We start from the raw sequence: 22,662 nt of genomic DNA, 5'->3' as shown, positions 1-22,662 counted from the left end.
GGACTATGGTGTTATCAGGGATAACATTCTTCATAGCTTGTAGCCTATTTTCACAGAGGATGTTGGTGTATTAAAGTTGTACAACATTGGTTGCTAGGAGGGTACTTCCTGGGAGAATTGGAATTTCCTCAGGAGATTGGCAGTCACTTCAATAACTAGAGGTGCCAGAAGTATAAGGCTTGAGGGCACAGAGGTTCCTACCATAGTGTTGCCAGGACCAATGAGAACTTTGGGAAGCAGATAGAAGGCTCCTGGTCAAGACTCCTGGAATATGTCTGTGCACATTTGCTATTGTTTATCCTCAGGAAATTCCTATGTCAGATTACACAGTTTTTAAAAAAAAATCCTCAAAGGGGACTGAATACAGTAGTCCATAAAATACAGTTTTTGAAAGTTACTTTGCAGACTCCTATATATAATCTGTCCATGAGGACATTGCCTTCTGCTAACGTCAGCCTCTGTGTATTAGTGTTGTGGTGGAAGTATTCCTTGCATGGGGGGGTGGGGGTGGAAAGAAGTTTCAGATCATTATAGTGATTATATCTATACATGTAGTAGTGCAGAAGAAGGCTAAGATAGAAACTTTTGTGATGTGAGGTGTGGAGGTTAAAATAAAAAATAAAAGTAGCTTGCATATATGGGCATGCTCTTGGGCTAGTTACTTGCTCTTAATCTGATCTACCTCACATGGTTGTTGACAGAATAAAAAGGAAGGAGGGGAGAATCATGTATCGCCCTGAGCTCCTTGGTGGGATGATGGAATAAAAATGTAGATAGACGTATGGATGCAATACCAATCAAATTTGGCAGTTTCAAAACTGGTGTGTACCGTGCAGAGGTATATAAAAACCTTGCACAATTTAACCATGTTAAGTATGCTTGGTTGATTTTTTAAAACCTAATCTGAGTTAATCAACTGCCGCCGACTGGAAAAAAAATTCTGAGATCATATAGCATATTACATGGCACATTTTAAAAAGTAAAATGAACATATTTAAGTTAGATCCTAATTAATATGCACCACAAAATTTCCCATAAACCCCACCTCCCTGTACAGCATATTAGATTAGAACTATGTATGGGAGAGAATAATTAAAATATATATTTCAGCTTAATATTTTACAATTTTATATTTCAGCTTAATACTTTACAATTTTACTGAGGAAAATTGAGTTGCCTCACAATATTTTCATTATAAGTATGCAAAATCTCACTTGCAGTGATTAGCAAAGATATAATGATTCTAAATCCAGTTGGGTAGTAGGGAACAGACCACCTTTTCTCCTTGTTAGATTTTCCCTCCTGATTCCTTGACCTCAGTATGTTGTCTCTGGAACTAGGGTTGCCAGTGGTACTCTCCTAGAATTACAACTAATCTCCAGACTACAGTGATCAGTTCCCCTGGAGAAAATGGATGCTTTGGTGGGAAGACTCTCTAGTAGTGCTATATTCTGCTGAGGTCTCTCCCCAATTCAGCCTCTCCATCTCTAGGCCCAACCCCAAATCTCCAGGAATTTCCTAACCAGGAGTTGGTAACTATATTTGGAACACACCTTTCAAACTAGCCAAGCTGCCGTTTCAAGTGCTTAACTAATCTCTGGCTGTCTGCTGTACCTTTAGTTACTAGCAAAGCTTGCATTTGCTTCAGATTCTTAATTCAAGAGACCTTGATGGGGTGTTCTCAGGTACTTAGAATTGCGGAAACTTAAAAGGCTGAGAAGGTTCCCAACTAGCTGCTTTCTTCTCTGTGTGAAAATGCAAACTAGAGAGAGGAGAAAGGGGAGGAGATGGGTGAGAGAGAACCTTTCAAACACACCCAAATGACCCATCTCTAGTTAGCAAGAAACCTCACAAGTTACACCCACTTACTGAGCCTGCAGCGGAATGAAAGACTCATGCTTCCTCATTTTTTGTTCTTGGATCTGAGTGCTTTGTGAAACCAGACCAGAGAACATGTCTGTGCCACTGAATAATGGTAAGTTGCTGTTTCTTTTTTTGGATTAAAAAATATTTAATTCTCCTACTGGATGTACATAATTGCTGTGTGTGTCTGTGTTGGTGCAGTGCTACAGTTTGTACAAGCCGCTGTGAGGTTGGCTAAGTGCCATTTATAACCTGCATGACTTTCTCGTCTGTGTTGGAAAAGGCAAAGCAGCTAGAGGCAGAAAGGTGTCATTTTCTCCCTATTTTATACAAGGTAAAACTTGCAGAAGGGTACATTTTCAGAGCATTAGATTACTTTGCTAAGCCCATCTTTGGAGGTCTTTAAGCAGAGGCTAGATGGCCATCTGTCAGGAGTGCTTTGATTGTGGGATCCTGCATGGCGGGGGGAGGGTTGGGGTCACTGGGGGTGTGGGGGGAAGTAGTTGTTAATTTCCTGCATTGTGCAGGGGGTTGGACTAGATGACCCTGGTGGTCCCTTCCAACACTGATTCTATGATTTGTCCACAGTTCTTAAATACTGGACTCCTAAGAAAAGTGGATTTGATTTACTGGGAGTGAAGCATTTTAATAGCTGGTGTTCCCAAAAGAGAGAGGTCCTGTGTTACTTACTAAAGATTCACGTTATTATGTCTGGCACTGAATGTATAGGTTAAAGCATACGTCCATATCTAATCTTGTGAAAGTTTCCAGTCTCTATCAAGATTTTGGTGTGAGCATTGAAAATTGGGATGGTAATTCTTAAGTGATTACACACACACACTTCGATATGCCATAGTTGGACTTTCAATATAGTGTGAAACACTGCTGAGTACTTTGAGCTATCATAAGGCAAAAATTGGACCCTAAACAGGTCTATTTGGAAGTAAGTTCCATTTTATTTAGTGGGGCTTACTCCCAGGAAAGTGTTTGAGAGATTGCAGCCTATGTCTCTCTCCCCCACCCCCCAATTATTTCCAAATGAGCTTGGCATGGTAGTTCGTATATTTTATTCAAGGTGAGTTTTTCTGTTTTTGAGGGATTTCAGCACACACAGTAAATCCTGACAACCTGAGTGATCCAAGTGATAGCAACATTGATCAAAGGAACTTACAGTTGTCTGACTCTGCAGCTATCTCTCTTTCAGTAAACTGGCCACTAGCTAACAATTGGTATTAAAATCCAGTTCAGTTGAGACAATGCAGAATCCTTTTCTTTCTGCTGTAGTTTAGGCAAACAGAGCCACGTGGTTCTAGAGCCATTTCCTCTGTTTAATGCTCCAATGTTAGAGAAATACATTGCCTGATATTACAACTGTAGATCAGCTGCATTCTGAACTACATCAGCTGGCGTGGCAATTTGTCACCCTAGGTAATTTCTTTGGAGCAGACAAACAAAATTTCTTTTGGTTTAATTAAGTCAGAGTGCTGCTGCTTTAGTGTTAGTTGTGTCATTTTATTAGATTATCTGAAAATCCAATTTTGGAAATGTTGTGTTCTGGGGTTGATTTAAATGGTCATGTGAGACTAACATTTATTTTTTTTTACTGCTGAAAGATTCTTAGGTGGGTATGTCATTCCATCTCAAGCTTAAAATTCATCATTGCATTTTAAGATGTCCAGAAATAGCTATGGTAACCATGTTCTTAAGTACCCATCTGCATTTTCCCTTGATTATTTCCCCTGAAGGATAGGGTTACCAGTTCTGGTTGGGAAAATATCTGGAATTTTTAAGGGTGGAGTCTGGAGAGGGCAGAGTTTGGATAGGGGAGGGAGCCCAGCAGGGTACAATGTGATAGAGCAGCCATTTCTTCCAGGGAAATGGATCTCTGTTGTGTGGAGATTGTCATAGCAGGAGATCTCCAGGCCCCACCTGGAGGTTGGCAACCTTACTGAAGGATAATTCCCCCCTGCATGCTCCAGGTTAGCTCCTGTGAATTCAGGTGGGACCTGTACAGGACTTTCCAGTCTTAGTGTGCTGGTCGGGTTGCTAACTCTAGCTTGGCAAACTCCTGGAGATTTGGAGGTGGTGGGAGGGAAGGGAGCTCAGCAGAAATGCAGTTCCATAGAGCTCACCCTCAAAAGGAGCCATTTCCTCCTGGAGAACTGATCTCTGTAATCTGGAGATTAGAGAGTTGTAATCGTTTGTGAATAGGCTTGTGTGTCTGCCACTGGGTTTGGGACTGGAGTCTTTGTTTATGCATTCTGTAGCATCAGCAATAAAATTCTGATGTCATTATCTGCTATATTATAATCATCTTCATGGTATAACGGTAGAGTGTCAGACTAGGATCTGGGAGACCCGGATTTGAACTCCCACACTGCTGTAGAAGCTTGCTGGGTTGCTTGGGCTCATTATACTCTTTTAGCCTAATTTACTTCTCAACATTTTTGTTGTGAATATAAGACAGAGGAGGGGAAAACAAACATGGAAGCAACTTTGGGTATAAATGTCTAAAACATGGTATAAATATCTGAAGAAAATTTGTGTTTCAGAGAAATAAATGGTGACCATTGGTGATTTTAAATATGCTAATACTTTTAAATATATTCAAAATTAAAAATAGTCCATGGCCTATTGAAGATTCTGAACAGGGGAAAATATCCATTTGAATAGCCCAAAGACACATACTGACCTGGTTTGCTTGTTCACAAAAGCAAAATTTGTAAGTCTTGTCATATAAGGCTGGTTATCCAGTATAACATCTGTATACAAGACAACAGAGAGTCTAGCTGTTTTATTCACCCCTTGTTGGCTATTTTGGATCATTCACAGATGTTTTCCCAAGCACCTGTGATCCTTGCAGGTATAAAGAAAGGCTCCTGCCCCAGTGTTGCCACGGATTGTAGATTTGTGGTTCCAGGCACCTATAATTTACCTGTAGCATGTGTGGGTTCTTTACTTCTCTGAGAAGATCTACCTCATGCTCTGTTGGATTTCAGTTTTGGTCAGGCCACTCCACATCTTATTCAACAAGAAAACAAAAAATCTTGTGGCACCCAGAAGACTAATAGATGTATTGGGGCAAGAATGTTCATGATTCTGATTTAGTGAGCTCTGGCTCGTGAAAGCTTAAGGGACAATTCATCTGTTAGTTTTTTAGGCATCCCAAGACTGTTTGCTGCAACAGACTAATAGACCATTCTTCTTGAGGTACGAATTAAGGTTTTAACTATTACTAAATCTTAACCCGGTTCTCCTTATTATGAAACCCAAGCATGGAAGAAAAGTAGTGATAAAGCTCTCTAGATGATATGCCATCTGATCAAAAGTTCAATTTTTACAATTCAGCTTCCTTTTTTTAAACAATCACCAATAAAACCAAAACCAACTATAAGAATGTTTAACTGAAAATTTGCAAATGGTATAACAGTAAAATAATTTGTGTCCTATTTAAAATGTTTCTCTGGGTATATATGTCGAGTGTGTATGAAAGAGAGAGAAACTGTAGCATATGTCAGTGAGTTTTATGGAATATAATCCACAGCCTGATGAGGGGGGTAAATTATTAATAGAACAGAGTGCTTTGGCATCCTAGCATGGGACTATGATGGAGATCACAATTCAGTGTGCTGAACACAGGACTAATGAAGCCTGGGCTGCAGAGGTTGCAGCAAGAACAGTGATGGAAATCCTATAAACATTTATACTTCTATTAAAAATAAGTAAAGGAGTTACACTCATGTTTTGCTGCATCTTAACTCAGAATTTTCGTCTCCTGCCTATAAATACTGGTTGTGGGTTATACCTACTCAAATTTTAATCAAATGTAAACAAATATAAAGATCTCCTTCCTTTAGCTCAGCTGGTGCGTGCTCTGTTGTTTAGTTGCTCTTTGTGGCTGTCTCAAAACGCTTTTAAGAAGTCAGAACACAAAATATTCTAACAGAATCCATACCTACAAAAGTCTCATGGAGAATTTTTTTCTTCCAAATGTGGGGAAATTATGATCGATTCATTTCTCTTGTCTCTAGTTTTCTTTCTGTGAGAGAATGCTTTCTTTGATAAGAAATTTTGAAAAGTTTAAGCACTCAAAGTTAAGTCCCATTGATCTTCAAGGAGCGTGAACCTTTTGCACAAATCCTTCCCTTTGAAATAGATAGGGCTTTAAGTGGCTGGGCCTTCACTCTCTTAATTGGCCTGTTCATATGCGCTCGACATCTGAGAGGTTCATGTACTAGACATCTGAGAGGCTTTGTATTTGCAACTGAAGTACAATTCTTTTTATTTTAAAATTATTATTAACATATATTGTATGGGTTCTTTATAAAGAATAGTGTCAGCAATCTACCTGGCAAACAACAACAAAAAGCCACATTTATCTCTTATCCTAAAAATACGAGCATAATAATCTATAATATGCATACTAACGCTGCAGTATTTGGCATTAGATCCCATTAGGGTTGCCAACTGCCAGGTAGTAGCAGGTAGGGTTACCAGGTCCCTCTTCGGCACTGGCGGGATATTTTTGGGCCGGAGTCTGAGGAGGGCGGGGTTTGGGGAGGGGAGGGACTTCAATGCCATAGAGTCAATGCCAAAGCGGCCATTTTTCTCCAGGTGATCTGATGTCTATCGGCTGGAGATCAGTTGTATTAGCAGGAGATCTGCTACTACCTGGCAGTTGGCAACCCTAGAAGCAAGAGATCTCCTACTAATACAACTTATCTCCAGCCGATAGAAATCAGTTTACCTGGAGAAAAATGGCCACTTTGGCAATTGGACTCTATGGCATTGAAGTCACTCCCCTCCCCAAACCCCGCCCTCATCAGGCTCCACCCCCAAAAATCTCCCACTGGTGGCGAAGAGGGACCTGGCAACCCTAGATCCTATTGAGCTCTGTGAGCCAAACTGCACATTAAATGCAGACGCTTGTGGCAGTAACCGAATTGCTCTTTTGCAGACAGGAGAGAAGGCAGTCTAGAGCAGAAAAGTGTCAGGGGGGAGTGGGTGTATTACTCTTCCCTTCCCTACCATTTTTCAGCTCCAAAACAGCCCCCCCCCCAAAGCTCCTTCTCCCCATGGGATTTCAAATGTGTGTTTGGAGGGTGGAGCTATCAGGGTTAGTCTTGTGGTAAGCCACACGCAACTCATCTCCTTATATGCAGAGGCAGACAAAATGACTGTTGTTGTGCCCATTAGCTGCCATCAGTGTAACCAGATACATTAGGGTTGCCAAGCTCCAGGTACTAGCTGGCGATCTCCTGCTATTACAACTGATCTCCAGCCGATGGCCACTTTGGCGTTGAAGTCCCTCCCCTCCCCAAACTCCGCCTTCTTCAGGCTCCGCCCCAAAAATCTCCCACCGGTGGCGAGGAGGGACCTAGCAACCCTAAGAAACATCTTTGTTAACAGTGGCAACACCTACAGAAAAAAATGAACGCAAGTGGAACTCCCTGCCCCAGGATGTGGTGATGGCTGCCAGCTTGGAGGGCTTTAAGAGGGGAGTGGACATGTTCATGGAGGAAAGGGGTATTCATGGCTGTTAGTTGGAATGGATGCTGGTCATGCTGCATACCTGTTCTCTCTAGTATCAGAGGAGCATGCCTATTATTTTGGGTGCGGTGGAACACGGGCAGGATGGTGCTGCTGCAGTCGTCTTGTTTGTGGCTTCTTAGAGGCACCTGGTTGGCCACTGTGTGAGCAGACTGTTGGACTTGATGGGCCTTGGTCCAGCAGGGCCTTTCTTATGTTCTTATGTTCTAAGTGAAGGCAGAAAATAAAATCAGTTATAAAATGAGCCCCCTCCCAGAATAGAGGGGGAAAGTGTCTCTCATGTCTTACTGAGCTTTGAAACAAGCAAGCAGAACTGTTTGTTTTACCACAACATGAGAACTCCCCACCCCTCCCCTAGCTCAAGAGAAGATGTGATGAATCCCTCGTATTAAATTAAAGGGGCTCCTGAGTCTGAGAAGAGGGTGGGGAATTTCTCACGGGGCCCTGAGTTTTGGGCCAGGCAGAACTTTGGAGCACGTATGCGCTTCTCTTGGCTGTTCCAATGCCCAGCATGCTATGGAGAGCCTCCTCTGAGTTACCTAGCACTTGCAGAGGACTTGGACCAGTAAGAACGACACATTATTGCTGGTGGTAAGCTTGATTATAACCTATGTTTTGCATCTTGCATGAAGTGGATGCACAGTGTTCTCGCTAGCTCTGGTTAAACGTGGGTGTACCACATGAGGAAATTTCCCATAGAAATGGGTTTGGGTTACCTCCAGGGAATAAACAGCAATAATGGATGGTGATATAACACTGGTTTGCAGCTGAATCAGCATGTCGCACTTATGTGAAATCTAAGGAATGTTTTTCTGTGGATACCTTATTACTGTGGGCTCAGTTCAGTAGATCTCGAGCAAGAAGCCTACGCTGAAGACGGTGGATTTCTTGTTTTGTTATCTTCACCCGGGTACTAAATAATCCCCATGCTTTGTGATAATCAAAGCAAAACTACTTTCAGTTTCCAACTTTGCAGGAAACGTATTAATCAAACTGACATCTGAGCCCTGCATTATTGTTCAGGAGATCCCACAATAATATCTGCTATAGCCATCAGATGCATGGGACAGATACCACTTTAATTCCTGGGAGGGAAAGTTGTCCTGACCATTAAGGAGTCCCAATAAGACAAGTTATCCGAATTCTCTTATATCTCTGTTTGTCCTGATTGCACTGGAAACAGTTTCTCAAGAAACCAATTAGTCAGTTTCTTGAATGTGTGCTTCTTCCACCTCCCTCTTCAGAGTGCTTCCTCAATACTTTTTCCTTTCTGGTCTTACTCATAATATCATGTGACAAGAAACAAATTCTCTTATAAACCACAGATTGAAACCATAGTATGGAATGGATTTGCAAACCATGGTTACAAGGCAACCTGAGTTGCATTAATCAGTACAACCAATGGTTACTACTGAGAGGGAAACTGCTTCAGAGACAGGAGTTGAACTGCACGGACACCAGTTATGATTATATTTTTCTGTTGCGTAAAGACCCGAGGTGTACTTCTACAGGAATAAATGCTCAGCCTAGTCTGTATAGTATTTAGTCTACTAGCAAGGAGTATTTCTTAGCCACTACTACTGTTATCCTAGGAAAGCTTTGGGCACCCAAAATAAATCTCATCCCATGGGGGAAAAACTGCTTTAAAGTCTGGGGCATACTTGATCACTCTGATAAAATTTTGATGTTCCCATTTCTGTCTTGAGAATTTAAGCCCTCCTTATGAACATAACCAAACAATCTAGGCTTGAAACATGAGTGTAGCCTGCTACCATTTAAACAAAACCTATTTCATAACATTATATGGTCAAGATGGGTAGCCGTGTTAGTCTGTCAGTAGCAGTAGAAAAGAGTAGGAGTCCAGTAGCACCTTAAAGAGTAACAAAATTTCTGGCAGGATAATTTATGGACCTAATAGGTATCTAAAGCCATTTGCACATAACAAAATATGTATTTATCAAAGTAATTGTTGAACTGAAATACAATTAAGAAGAAGTATATTAATAGTGAAATAATTATTAAGCTCTAACTTAAAATGATTTTTTATTCATAACATAAACCACGCTCTGCCAAAGTTATTATGACTGCCACAACTCGTTCAAGAACATGTTTCCAGTACTGCCGTTCATTATGTATCTGTTCTGCTAGTTGACAGTCAATTGTTGAGACATGTTTTCTTCTTGTAAGATATGCTACTGGAGCTGTTCTATGGTCTTCAGAGTTTTCATGCATTTGAACTAAATAGGTGTTGCGCCAATGAGAAAATCCATCTGATGATAATGGTGTGGAAGACTCATACCCTTAGTCTATGCTGCCTGATCATCAGTCTACAAGCACTCTTTAATATTAGTTAACAGGTACAACAGCTTGACCTACATTCAACTGCTGCACTGCAGTCTGCAGCTGCATGTTACATGTTGCCATGCAACTAGTCCATGCAGAATGTAGGCACCCTATATATAGAAATGAGCAAATCAGTGATATTTTAGGGAGCAGGCTAGCAGGCGGGGCCCATTACTTACATCATAGGAGCCTACACAACACAAAACACTGTTGCTGTATGTAGGTTTTATTTTATTTGTTTTTTGTCTTATATTTTGGAAATGTACATCCAGTTTTTTTTTCCTTTAAATTTTTTGAGGGCCCCCAAGAGAGTGGGGCCCTAAGCTAAAGCTTGTTTCGCTTATACGTAAATCCGGCACTGGCTACAGCTCACTTCTTCAGATACTTTTATAGTCAAGAGTAAAAAGCAAAACCCTCAACATAAAAAGGAAAGCAAATGTTTACTTAAACTGGTTCATTTCTTCTCTGCTCAGCTCAGATGGAATTACCAAATGGGTCTTAAAATGTACTTTTCCTGGAGTCCTTTCTTCAAGGAGCCTCGGTAGTTGGCTTCTAGGCCCCTCATCTCATGTATTGTCCCAGTCTCTAAGCCTGTAGGCATCAGGTAAAAACTAGCGTCACTGTTCCCACACTTACTTTCTTTTTGAAAATCCCAAAGCTCCCATTCTAGTAACCAGATCATGCCTGTAGTACTTAAAGGTCAATTAGATCTAGGCAAGTCATCAATGACATTGGGCACCAGAGCCTGGTAACTACACCTTCTCCAGGTAACACAGTCTTTAGCATTTAAATGGCAGATCCCAGGGGGCAAAAGACAGTCTAGACAGACTATGCAGACTCATTTCCTAAGAGGGCCGGGCCAGGCAAGAGAAAATGTGGGACAAAGTAAATTAAGCACACATGCATAGGCCATTTAGGACAGACTGCATTGCTGGCTCCATACCTTTATTTAATTAGTTTTATTTAAAAATGTATATCTTGCATCCTAGCTTCAAGGCTCTGGGGCAGCTCCCAACATTATAAAAATACAAATACAATAAATGTCATGGCTCCACCAGAATACAGAGCAGAAACAATCTATTATTTTGGATGGAGTGTATTACTCTTAAATGGCAGCTAGCAGGATATTAGCAACCACAGCCTATATTTATTTCTGAAGGAAGTTAGTGATGCCTTATTTCTTTGGATGGGCTTTACTAAATTTATCATGTACTTCTGATATTACCCAGGAATGCATGAAAGTTACCTGTGTAATCTCACATGTGCATAGCTTGTTCCAGAGAGGTGGCTGTGCTGGTGCCCAGTGGCCAAAATGACAAATAATCTTGTGGCACTTTAAAGATGCTCAAATTTATTGTGGCATAAACTTTGCATCTAATGAAGTGGGGTCTGGCTTATGAGCCTACGCTGCAATAAATGTCTTATTCCACTAGATTTGCGTCCAGTAGCACCTCAGAGATCAACACGATTTTTGGAGTATAAGCATTTGAGAGTCAAAGCTCCCTTTGTAAGATTGAATCTGATGAAGGGAGCTTTGACTCTTGAAAGCTCATACCCCCAAAATCTTGTTGGTCTCTAAGGTACTACTGTACTTGAATCTAGATGTTCTACTGCAGACCAACATGGCTGTGTGTGTGTGTAAAGCGCCTTCAGGTCGCAGCCGACTTATGGTGATGCCAGCAAGGGACTTTCAAGGCAAGTGTGAAGCAGAGGTGGTTTGCCATTGTCTTCCTCTGCTGAGCCTTCCTTGGTGGTCTCCCTTCCAAGTACTGACCCTGCTTAGTTTCCAAGATCTGATGAGATCAGGCTATATCGGGGTCCCCAACCTTTTTGAGCCTGATGGCACCTTTGGAATTCTGATGTTAGATGGAGCTTGCAACCAAAAAATGGCTGCTACAAGAGGTGGAGCCTACCACAGAATCTGAAGGAGTGAGGTCATGCGTAACTCTAATAGAAACTCTTCCAACATTTCAGACAGATGTTCTGCTTAACAGGATGACTTTTTAAATGAACATATTGCTTAAAAACATTTTCTTGCATACACGGTTTTATCTTCAGTTATACAGTAAGGATCCTTGTGCTGTGGTGGCAGCTGCTACCAAAACAACTTCTTCAAAATCTGCCCAGCCAGTATTCTGACACCAGTAGGTAATTCCAGATCAACAGAAGGAACATAAGTACAATGTGAACAAATATTTATTTTATAAAAACCCTTTATTTTAATGAGGGTGGGCGGGCAATCGTGCATGCGCAGGCCAGCGCGCCAGCCGGGAAGCCTCTCCTCTCCCTCCCCGGGGCGAGTGGGCCGCCCGGTGAAGGCCCGCGCACCAGCGGGAACCTCCCCTCACCCTCCCCGGGGCGAGCGGGCCGCCCGCTGCAGGCCCGTGTGCCAGCCAGGAAGCCTCTCTTCTCCCTCCCCGGGGCGATTGGGCCGCCCGCTGCAGCCCCACGCGTCAGCCGGGAAGCCTCTCCTCTCCCTCCCCGGGGTGAGCGGGCCGCCCACTGCAGGCACGTGTGCCACGTCGGCGCGCACAAACACACACACAACTGAACAGAAACCTCCCGCCGAAGGTGAGTGGGGACCTGGCAACCCTAATGTTCAATAGTCCCCAGTTCCCCTGAGTAACAGGGGCAGAGTCTCTCCACCCTAGAGACTTTCTTGAATTTTCCTTCTAGAATGGCAGAAGGTAAGGTTGCACATCTAGCCAGTGTATAAGCCCTTAGACCAGGGGTGGGGAACGTCAGGCCCGGAGGCCTCTTAAGGCCCGCGAAATCATTTGGTCAGGCCCTTCGTGGGTCCTGGCAGATCTCTAGCTCAGAAGGATCTAAGACTGGTGATCTGCCCCCTCCCGCAGACAGGAATAGCCTCTATTCAAGGCAAATATGAGTTTGTTTTGCCGAGAAAAGGAACCTTCCCCCCCCTTGCAGAAGAGTTGTTAGCTATGGAGCTGCTAGGATCGCCCAAGAAACTGTGTTCACCCTTCCCACCCGAGCCGTGGAGAAACGTATTTCCTCTGTACTACAAGAGGGCTGGGGGCGGAAGTGATCTGCCGACAGTGGACAGGTTAAAGGAGGCAGGGCCAGAATGCGCCCTGGGGGGGGGGGAGTTCTTAGCCAGTGTGTCCTCATTTCATCCCTGCAAGCGGAGGTAGCAAGAGCTGACTGTAGAATCCGGCCCTGACCATGCGAAGCAGGAGCAACTCTGGCATGTGGCTGGATGGCTACACCCGGCTACACCAGTGCAACAGACCATCCTGTGCCACCAGGTGGGCAAGTGTGCCACTGGTTGGATTCCTTCCTGCTTGCCCATGTGGGGGGGGGGGGTCATCTGGGGCAGCTGCCTGCTTGGGGCTTGGTCGGCTGATTTTTAAGTTGATAATTTTGTATGGCCCGTGAATGATGTTATAAATATCCAAATGGCCCTTGGTGGAAAAAAGGTTCCCCACCCCTGCCTTAGACAATTAACAGCCCCTTCCCCCATTGCACTGTATTGCTTGGAAAACAACCTCTTGCCATCTTTGTGTTTTCCAGTTCTACAGCAGTTTTGCAGACATGCACTGCCAGGTTGTTGCACTGGTTCTAAGAGTCACCCTGAGAAATCCTCCACAGTTATTGCTAGTTATTTCATCTGATTAAAGAACTGCATCATTGGTGCCTATGGACTGTATGATAGTGTCCCTTTATTCATAATTGCAGATTGTGTTTCTAATTGGCTATTTTGTAGAAGGCCATGAGCCTATTTTGTGACAAACCATACGTTTAAGTTCTTGGTAAACATACACCTCTGCACATTTAGTGTCGCCTGAAGGTTCCTCATAAATTACTCTGCAAATATTCTACTGTTTGTATCCCTTTGAATTCATCTCACAAGTTATGAGTAATGAACAGATTTATTTTGTTAGTTTGTTTTGGACTGTATTTATTGATGTCTGAATAATAAGTGTCTCTTATTTATTTTGTATGGGAATATATCTGAAAATGCAGCCTTGCAACTAAGTATTTAAATCAGTAGTTCCCAAAGTGGGCAGTACCACCCCCTGGGGGGCGGTGGAATTACCTGGGGGGCACTAAGAAGCAAGAGGGTAGCAGAGGGGCGCTAGAGGCGGGGCCCTTCAACTGTGTTGTTCACTAATTTACAATAGATCTAGCTATGGCACCATGCTGGCAAATTTGGTGGAAACTATCAGCATTTTTTTCCAGACTTTGAAGAGCTGGTACCACTGGATCAAGTTCATCAGTTTTGTTGAATAAATTTCAACTAAAAAGTTTTAATTTGATTTTGAATAGATGTGCAATTAATTGTTACTGTTTTGAAATTTTATTGTTATTATCTTCTTTAGTGAATCATGCAAGCCCCTATTTTGAATAATGCTTTTTATAGGATAGGGTAGGGGGCGCTGGGGTTGAGTTTGTGGAACCAAGGGGGCAGTGGCCTGAAAAGTTTGGGAACCACTGGTTTAAATAGATGACAGGCATGTGTTTGGGAACCTACTTGAATGTCTTCCAAACAGCTGAAAAGTGTTGGTAGAAGATTCCATTTGACGGGCGAGAAGGAGTGGGGTGCTCAATCCTTTTGCTGTCTACCCTTTTTCTTCTGTACCCATCCCCCAGCCACTGTCCTATAGTTTAGGCTCACAAGTAGGTGTTTGCTGCAAGCAGTGAGGGGAAGCAGCAGGAGGGAGAAGATGCAGGAAGGAAACTTGCAAATTAAATAATTTGAAAGCTTTCCACCCCACACTCTTCAGAGTCTGCCTAAGGTGGGAAACAGTGTAAAATGAAACAGGAACTCCTACAATTTAATTTAAACACACACACACACACACACAAAACAGGAGCCATCAGTTGGTAAGAATGCTTTCCACATAGAATTTCTCCTCTGCAAATCAGGTCCCCTGCCCCAATAGTTTTAGCTCTCTGTAAGCAACCCTGTGTATGTAGTCAAAGCAAGTTACTAGTCCACAAAGGCATTTAATTGTTTGGCACCCACCCATGCCTGTGTTTGTGATTTGTGGTCTAAAAAAATAAAATAAAGAACCAACTTTTGTAAATCTTCCCAGTTGGGTTATCTGAATGACATTTTCACTTGTAATAGGCATAGGGTTGCCAGCTCCATGTTGCGAAATACCTGGAGATTTTGGAGGTGAAGCCTGAGGAGAGTGGGGTTTGGAAAGGAGGGACTTTAGTGGGGTAATAATATCATAGAGTCCACCTTTCAAAGCTGCCATTTTCTCTAGGTGAAATGATCTCTGTCGCCTGGAGATCAGTTGTAATAGTGGGAGATCTCGAGCTACCACCTGGAGGATGGCATGCCTAAATAGGCATGATAGGCAAACTTGATAGATTTTCACTAACCTGTGTAGTCATGGAGGTACCAAGTCCTTGTAACCAGATCAGCAGATCCAAATATGAAAACTCATTTCTGTATGTGGATTGTTGTCTTTCAATGCTAATAGGTGGCTATAATCCACAAGATATTTATACTGCTGTGATCCTGTTGACTTTAATATGGCTACTGTGGAATAAATAAGAATACCATGATCAGAGATCACTATGAAGATGAGTTTTTCCCCAAACAACGTGTATCAGAAAAACATATTTCTCTTTGGAGTCACACGGTGAACACAATATTATGTGGCATAATGAAAACAAACAGGACCTGGATCAATTTTAAATTGACTTCCTAATTAGAAGTTACTTGGGTAGATTTATGTACAAACCCTGAATCCATTTGGCATATATGTTTCCATTTTCAGCACTTGCCGGCAGGTTAATATCTTTCTATTAATGCAACCATTTTATATTGACTGATGTTTTGTATAAAAATATTGTTTGCTTTATTTTTTGCTTTATTCTTAGGAATCATATTTAGCAGCGTAATGTTAGTTATGGTCCACAAGTTACCCTGGAAGAATGGCCTCTGCATGAGAGCATGCAGATAAAGTACCTGTAAATGTTTAGTTTCAAAAACATCAAAATAGGTGTAGGCATGTTGCAGCCTGTATGAAAGATGACTGTAAACTGCCTTGATCCGTTCCCACAGTCAAGTATAGATAAGACACACCAAGTTTATATATCAAGTTTCATGACCTACTGTCTCGTGTTTAGTTTTTTTCTTTTGAAACTGGTAAAGCATCTGTGTGGTAATGAAATGTTGCTATATTGGCAATATTCCAAGGGAGCATTTCGTTCATACAGTTTTCAGTGTCATTCTTCCATTTCAGGATGTGTAATCTTCAAACAACTCTGCCGGTACCAGCCCCTCTCATCTCTCGATTTATTAACCTATCCTTTAGTCTTAAGAGTAGGGCTGACTGAAATCAATAGTTACAGTTGCAGGGGCACTTGTATATTTTATATATTTATATGTTTTTCTGGTGTGATTAAAATGAGTGTTTTTTTTCCTTTCTCTTAAGAGAAAGGGCTTTTGGATGAGGAAATTTGATAGAGGAAAAGGGGCTGCTTAATACTTTCCCAGTTTATGTTGTTTTTCCTCTCAAAATTGTCCTTCCTGGAAGCCGCTCCTTGCAGAGTTCTAAATGCCGATGCTTTAACTCTGCAGTGTGGGGATATGGAGGTGCGCAATGAAGCTGATTTTTTTAAAATGGAAAAGGGATTTCATTAGGGCCGCCAAGCTCCTGCTGGGGGCAAGGCACCCCCTTGTTCTGGCTTCTGTTTCCCACTGTTGCTGCTGTGTCTTACTGTCTGGTGTTCTAAAAATCCCCATAGGGCGATAGCTGCGCCCCATATTGCCTGTTGCATGACAGGCTGTGCCTAGTTGTTGTTGTTGTTGTTGTTTTAAGATATTGAAGTTCCATAATACACTTTTGTGTACAGGGTACTATCGTCAATATCTCTAACAGACAACAGGCTGACCCATGTGGATGATGAAAGCCACAAAATGGGACAACCTTCAGATAAAGTAAGCATCTCTACCTATTTGGTAGACCCCTAAGATATATAGAAGAATTATTTTGTAAATTATCCAAAAGCACACCTCAAAAATGACCTGATAAGAACTGTGTTCTAGGAGAAACAGAATAATAAAATCAGTTGAGAGTAGGCCTGTTGACATGTTACAGTGAATACTCATACATCTGCGTGAATGTGCGTACATTTTAAAAAAAAGACAACATGCATTCAATTTACAAATGAAACTAGGGGCCAGTACCTGGTCAAATGTGTGGCTTCCATCACCCATTTAGTTGTACATGCAGTGAATATGGCATGGGGATTACTCAGTGTATTTATAAAGAAAAATCCAGTGTACAGTGTTCACAGATTATACACGTTTTGACTGCAACTTGGGAACAGGGTTAGTCAGTGAGAGGAAGGGGATGGGGAGGAACAAATTTGCCAGATCAAGTCGCAGAGACCTTAAGGAATCCTGGAAGGGGAGATCTGGGGTGAGATCTCCAAATATAATGCATCTTTCCTCCCATGATTACTTAAGGAGCCTCCTGCTTGTCATTGTATTTAATAATGATGATGTTAGCTGCCCTGAGCCTGGCCTTGGCCAGGGATAGAGGGCGGGATGTAAATCAATCAATCAATAAATAAATAAGTGGTTGTCGCCCTTATTTATTTATATATTTTATTACATAACTTATATGCCCTCTCTCCATAGATCTGCTTGATGCAGCTCACAACTAAAAACAATACCATAACATAATAACATAAATTATCGCTTTTAGAAAACAATCTTTTCACAACCAGGAATGGACATGATAAGATTGTAAAACTAACTTTGAATAGCCTGCAAATATCCATAAAGCATCCCTGAGGCTAGAAGCAGACCATAAAACAACTGAAAACGATACCCCCCAGTTAAAAGCCTGAGTAAAAAGAAATGTCATGCCAAAACATCTAATGACAGTAAGGTAGGCGCCAGGCGAGCCTCAAATGGGAGGGCATTCAATTAAATTAAAGCATCAAAACTGGGCCACCCATAGGCAAGGCAGGCATTTCTACATATTTAAGAGACTCCTCAGGTATAGTATGCATAAAAATTAACCAAAAGAGCACCTTAAAAATGGCCTGATGAACTGTGTAATTTAAAGTGTCTAAATTGTTAGCTGTTGAAGAAATTTGAGAGTGGCCAGATGGGAAATCATGAAATAAATATAGCTCTTTTTTATTCTTCTGTACATGGTGGCCTTTTACTTCAGGCAAATAAAAGTACTCTGCCATAGATCACAAAACTAAGTGGGTTTTTTGTTAACTTGAATGGGTAAAGCCAGACATTTGCCCTTTTTAGATGTTCTCCTGGTGCAGAATAATTACAAGGGGGGGATAGAATTGTGGTGGCAAGCACCACCCCCTTGTACATTTATTTGAATTACGAAGTCGTGTCTACTATATAAGGGGAGCTGGAATAGACGCAGAGTTTTTGAATTCATGGATAGAGTGGGTTGCACATATGCTTATTGGAGGAAAAATTATGTACACTTGTTCAAAGGAATGTGCAGTTAGTAGTGGTAGTTGCCAGTCCAGCCCTGCTCTTATCTCCCCCCGCCCCAATGCATTCATTCTATCCCTGGAGAACTTCTGAAAGGACTAATGATGTGATTGAGCAGTAGTCAAATGATATCTCGCTTAACTGATTAACTTTCCTGCTAACCAGGACTGATAGTATGACTACATTAACACTTTGTAGGTGTTAATTTGCTTCAGGCAGTATTCACAGGACAAAAAACAATCACAGGAAACTTTTAAGGCACTAGCTGGTTAAATTGTTCTGGAAGTGTTTCTACTGAAGAATCTTTCTTCTTACAAATGTATCCCTTGGGATGCATACTTGTGTGAACAAGTTCATTTATATAAAAGGATGTAATGATCTTCCTGTATCTTAATGCTCTGAAGTGGGATGTCAGAATTTCAGCAGAGTTCTTAAAAAGCCCCCCCCCTCAAAGTAACAGTAAGTGAATTTATAATTTGTTATTCTGGGCACTGTTCAAATGCCTGTAGTTGATTGCTGGTTTATAGATGTTACCTGCTGGAACTGTGGGATTCATTGGATATATTACACAGTTTTAAATGAAAGCTCTGTGAGTTTCACTGCAAAAGTATTTATGGAAATATTTTTCTCATTACTGGATGAGTCCTTGTTTGAACTAGTATTTAAGTAGGAAGAAAGCACCTCTCTGAACTTTCCCCTATTTTTACAGATTTATGGAAGGTATGGTATGCTTTACAACCCTCTATACCCCCCAAGGAGTTATACACACTTTCTGGAACAGAAATTTCCAGCCCCCATTGGTATTCACTGCTTTTTTAACATTTAGCTATCCCGTTACCAGATGAGTCTTAGCAGTGTCAGGCTTTATGGATTTTGGTCCTGTACAGTGCAATGCTAGGCAGAGTTGCACCCTTCAAAGTCTACTGAAGTCAATGGGTTTAGAAGGGTGTAATTCTTCATAGGATTGCACACTGGTAATCACTGACACCTACAGGGTGTTCTAGTTAGGGCTGTTGAAAAAAAATAGTTCGTTAAAATTCGGATTCGGCAAAATTTGGCCATTTTTGATTTGGTAAATGCCGAATTCCGAATTTCCCCTATAGGAATAGGGGAATTCCCCCTATAGGAATAGGGGAATTCGGCTTGAAATTCGGCATTCTCGAATAAATTCGGGCAAATTTTGCCATTTACAATACATTCACTGCTTTCCGCGGCTCGGGGGGGCATTTTGGGGGGTAAAGGTCCCAAACGTTTAGGGTAGCTTGGAGGGACCCTCCTTGCAAGAACCCCCAGGTTTGGTGCAGATTGGGTCAGGGGGTCCTGAGTTATGGGGTGTGGAAGGGGTCCCCCCATCCACCCATTATAATTAATTGTTTCTCGGCACGGGAGAATTTGCCTTGGATTTGCAGCTCTCTAGATTCACATTTTCCCCAGCCAAATTCTCAAAACTCTGCATGGGGGCTTATAGTTGAGTTTTGAGAATTCGGCTGTGGGAAATGTGCATCTAGAGAGCGGCAAATTCAAGGAAAAACCTCCCATGCATAAATAGCTAACGAGAAACAATGGGAGGTTTTGCCTTGGATTTGCCACTTTCTAGATACACATTTTCCCCAGCCAAATTCTCAAAACTCAACAATAAACCCCCATGCAGAGTTTTGAGAATTTGGCTGGGGGAAATGTGCATCTAGATAGTGTCAAATGCAAGGCAAAACCTCCCGTGCATAAAGGGCCTGGGAGCTCCGAGAAGGAGGGTGGGTGGCTCTTTAAACAGATCCCTGCTTCCAAGCCTGGCAGCGGGAATCTGTTTAAAGAGCCACCCGCCAGCGTTCCTGGGAGCCCTGAGAAGGCAGGTGGGTGGCTCTTTTAACCGATCCGCGCTTCCAACCCTGGCAGCTGGGATCTGTTTAAAGAGCCACCCCCCCCCACGTTCCTGGGAGCCCCAAGGAGGCCAGCGGGTAGGTCTTTGTTTCCCAGGAAGGCGGGGAAATGCCGAACCCGGAAATGCCGAATTTATTCGGCATCCCGCCGAAGCTGCGAAGTTTGGAGTCAGCATTTCCCAGCAGTTTTTGACTTCGGCTATTTCCGAACTGGAAACCACCGAAATCAACATTGATTTGGCTATTGTTGAAGGCTTTCACGGTCAGAGTTCATTGGTTCTTGTAGGTTATCCGGGCTGTGTGACCGTGGTCTTGGTATTTTCTTTCCTGACGTTTCGCCAGTAGCTGTGGCAGGCAACTTCAGAGGAGTAACACTTCAGTGTTACTCCTCTGAAGATGCCTGCCACAGCTGCTGGCGAAACGTCAGGAAAGAAAATACCAAGATCACGGTCACACAGCCCGGATAACCTACAAGAACTGTTGATTCGGCTGATTTCCAATTCGGAAATAGCCGAATCGACAGCCCTAGTTCTAACATTCAGATCTAATTGCAGACTTTATCCAGTTATGAAAAGTAATAGAACAGTATCCCTCTGCAGGCCGCTGCCTAATTTTGTTCATTTAAATGACAGTCAATGAAAAAAGGGTACAAAAGTAATTTTGGGGAATGTAATCCTTTTGGTTTGTGTGCTTTACATAAATTCTGGCACGTTGGTCCTATTCTAAATTGGGCTGCCTGATTTGCAAGTAATATATTAGGCACAGATGAATAATGCTCAGTTTGTAACTCCAGTTTGTATTTTGGGTGGAGGGTTAAGTAACACTTCATCTGAAATATTAGAAAGGTAGCTGTACTGGCTGTACTTCCTACAGCAGATGAACACTGCTGTACTATGCAGAGTTACTCCTGCCAAACCCACTAAAATCAACAAGATCTTTGTTCAGGATTGCTCTGCACATGTCCAGTGTCATCTTAAAGAGTATCAGGTTAATTGTGCCATAGGTTTTTAATTGACCAGAGCTAATGCCATAGATGCATCTTCATCACCTAAATATCAGTTTTCGGAAATGACATTTTCTTTTAAAACGTTAGTCCTCAGATACAATGTGAGATTTGGAAATAACTCGGTTACCATCCAAAATAATGCACAAAAATGGAAAAGTTATACTTTGAACACTTGAATAATTTGGCAGATGTAGAGTAGGACTGATGATTACCTTTTTGCCATTTATTACAGTAGTTCTATTCAGAACAGAAATGTTAAAAGATGAACTGACAAGAGAGTTCCTTGTTGACGTATTGGCTGTCATGTTGCAAGGAAAGAAACAAGGAGTGTTCAGCCAACTCGGCTGGGAGGGTATCTGTGAATTATAAAGAATTCTGAGTCAGTCAGTATTAAAGTTGCACAATCTCTTTCCCAGGGCCTTGTTGGAAATGCAACGTTTGATATTATTTGGGATGCAAGAAGTCAGTTAATAGCACAGAGCAATTCTGTATTTTCCGCTTTTTCTCTCAGTAAGTGGGGATCTCACTTTGGGTGAAAGCTCACTCTTATGGTTTGATTATTCTGTTTAGTATGTTCTGACTGAGGGTCACCGCCAGCGTGTACATTTTCCTCAGCAGAACATGCAAGCAGGAGAAAATATGGGCGTGCCATGTGAAAGAACACTTTGCCTTTTGTGCTTGCATAATTTGCGTTCATTTTTAGCACCAGTGAAGACATTCTTATTTATTATGATTGTATAATCCCTGTGACCTTTGCTCCTGATTTATGATTCTGCTTCTAATGTTCTGGCTTTGCCCTTTGAGCCACCTTTGACCTCATCCCTGGCTCTTTATTTTAGTTATTTTTTATTTACGAAACTTATATCTCTCCTTTCTTCTCTCACAAAGGCCACCAAGGTAGCTAACAAAGAACCCAAGGCAGCTAACAAATAATGAAATCACATTATAAAACCATTAAAACCAGCCTCCCCAGGCACACATCATTAAAACAATTTTTAAAAAGAGCTAAAATAATGCAAAGATATAAAAAACAACAATTAAAGCATTGGTTCTTCATTGTGGGCTCTGCATACCTGCCAAGCAAAATCTCAGCCCTGACATCCTTGTGCACTTGCTTGGCAATAGTGTTTACTACATTTATTATACATGATTATATTGAGTCTGTTTACCAGTTAAAGATTTTAGTTGATTCAATCTACTGATTTGTTTAACAAGTTGTAAAGTATTTTCTAAAAGGAATACTAAGAATGTTGTCATATATCAGGTTATCCTTCTTTTCAAATAAATTTAGGTAGGGTTGGGGTGCTAAGTTTTCATTGCAAATCAAAAGTTTGTGTGCAGTTGATTAGTATCAGTTGGGCCAATAGAAAGCACGATGTTGCATTGTTAACTGTTTTCAGACAACAGTGGAGAATCGAGGGGGGGGGGGCAGAATCACAGCAGTAAGTCACCCACAACCTACATTTATTCAGTCAAATCTTTGTGTAGAGTCTACATATATAAACTCTCTACAAATGTAAACTCTGTACATGTGATCAGAAATGATGCTTTTTCAGGATTCTTGAGTG

The 22,662-nt window shown here is 41.8% G+C and overlaps 1 protein-coding gene across 2 annotated transcripts in view; it reads left to right on the top strand.

Moving 5' to 3' along the window:
- The window catches only part of TIAM1 (TIAM Rac1 associated GEF 1), a 175,210-nt gene that overhangs the window by 32,870 nt on the left and 119,678 nt on the right, over positions 1-22,662 (top strand). The window contains exon 1 of one of the 2 annotated variants that reach the window (XM_056858305.1): positions 1,957-1,975. The exons of the other annotated variant lie outside the window; for it this stretch is intronic. The gene's annotated coding sequence lies outside the window, so the exon portion shown is untranslated. Of the gene's footprint in view, positions 1-1,956; positions 1,976-22,662 lie in introns of those variants that run through there. 2 annotated transcript variants of the gene reach the window in all.

Source organism: Euleptes europaea, chromosome 12 (assembly GCF_029931775.1).
Source record: "Euleptes europaea isolate rEulEur1 chromosome 12, rEulEur1.hap1, whole genome shotgun sequence".
NCBI classification, from domain to species: Eukaryota; Metazoa; Chordata; class Lepidosauria; order Squamata; family Sphaerodactylidae; genus Euleptes; species Euleptes europaea.
The sequence above is the reverse complement of the archived record's forward strand: the minus strand, read 5'-3'. Positions and strand labels throughout refer to the sequence as shown.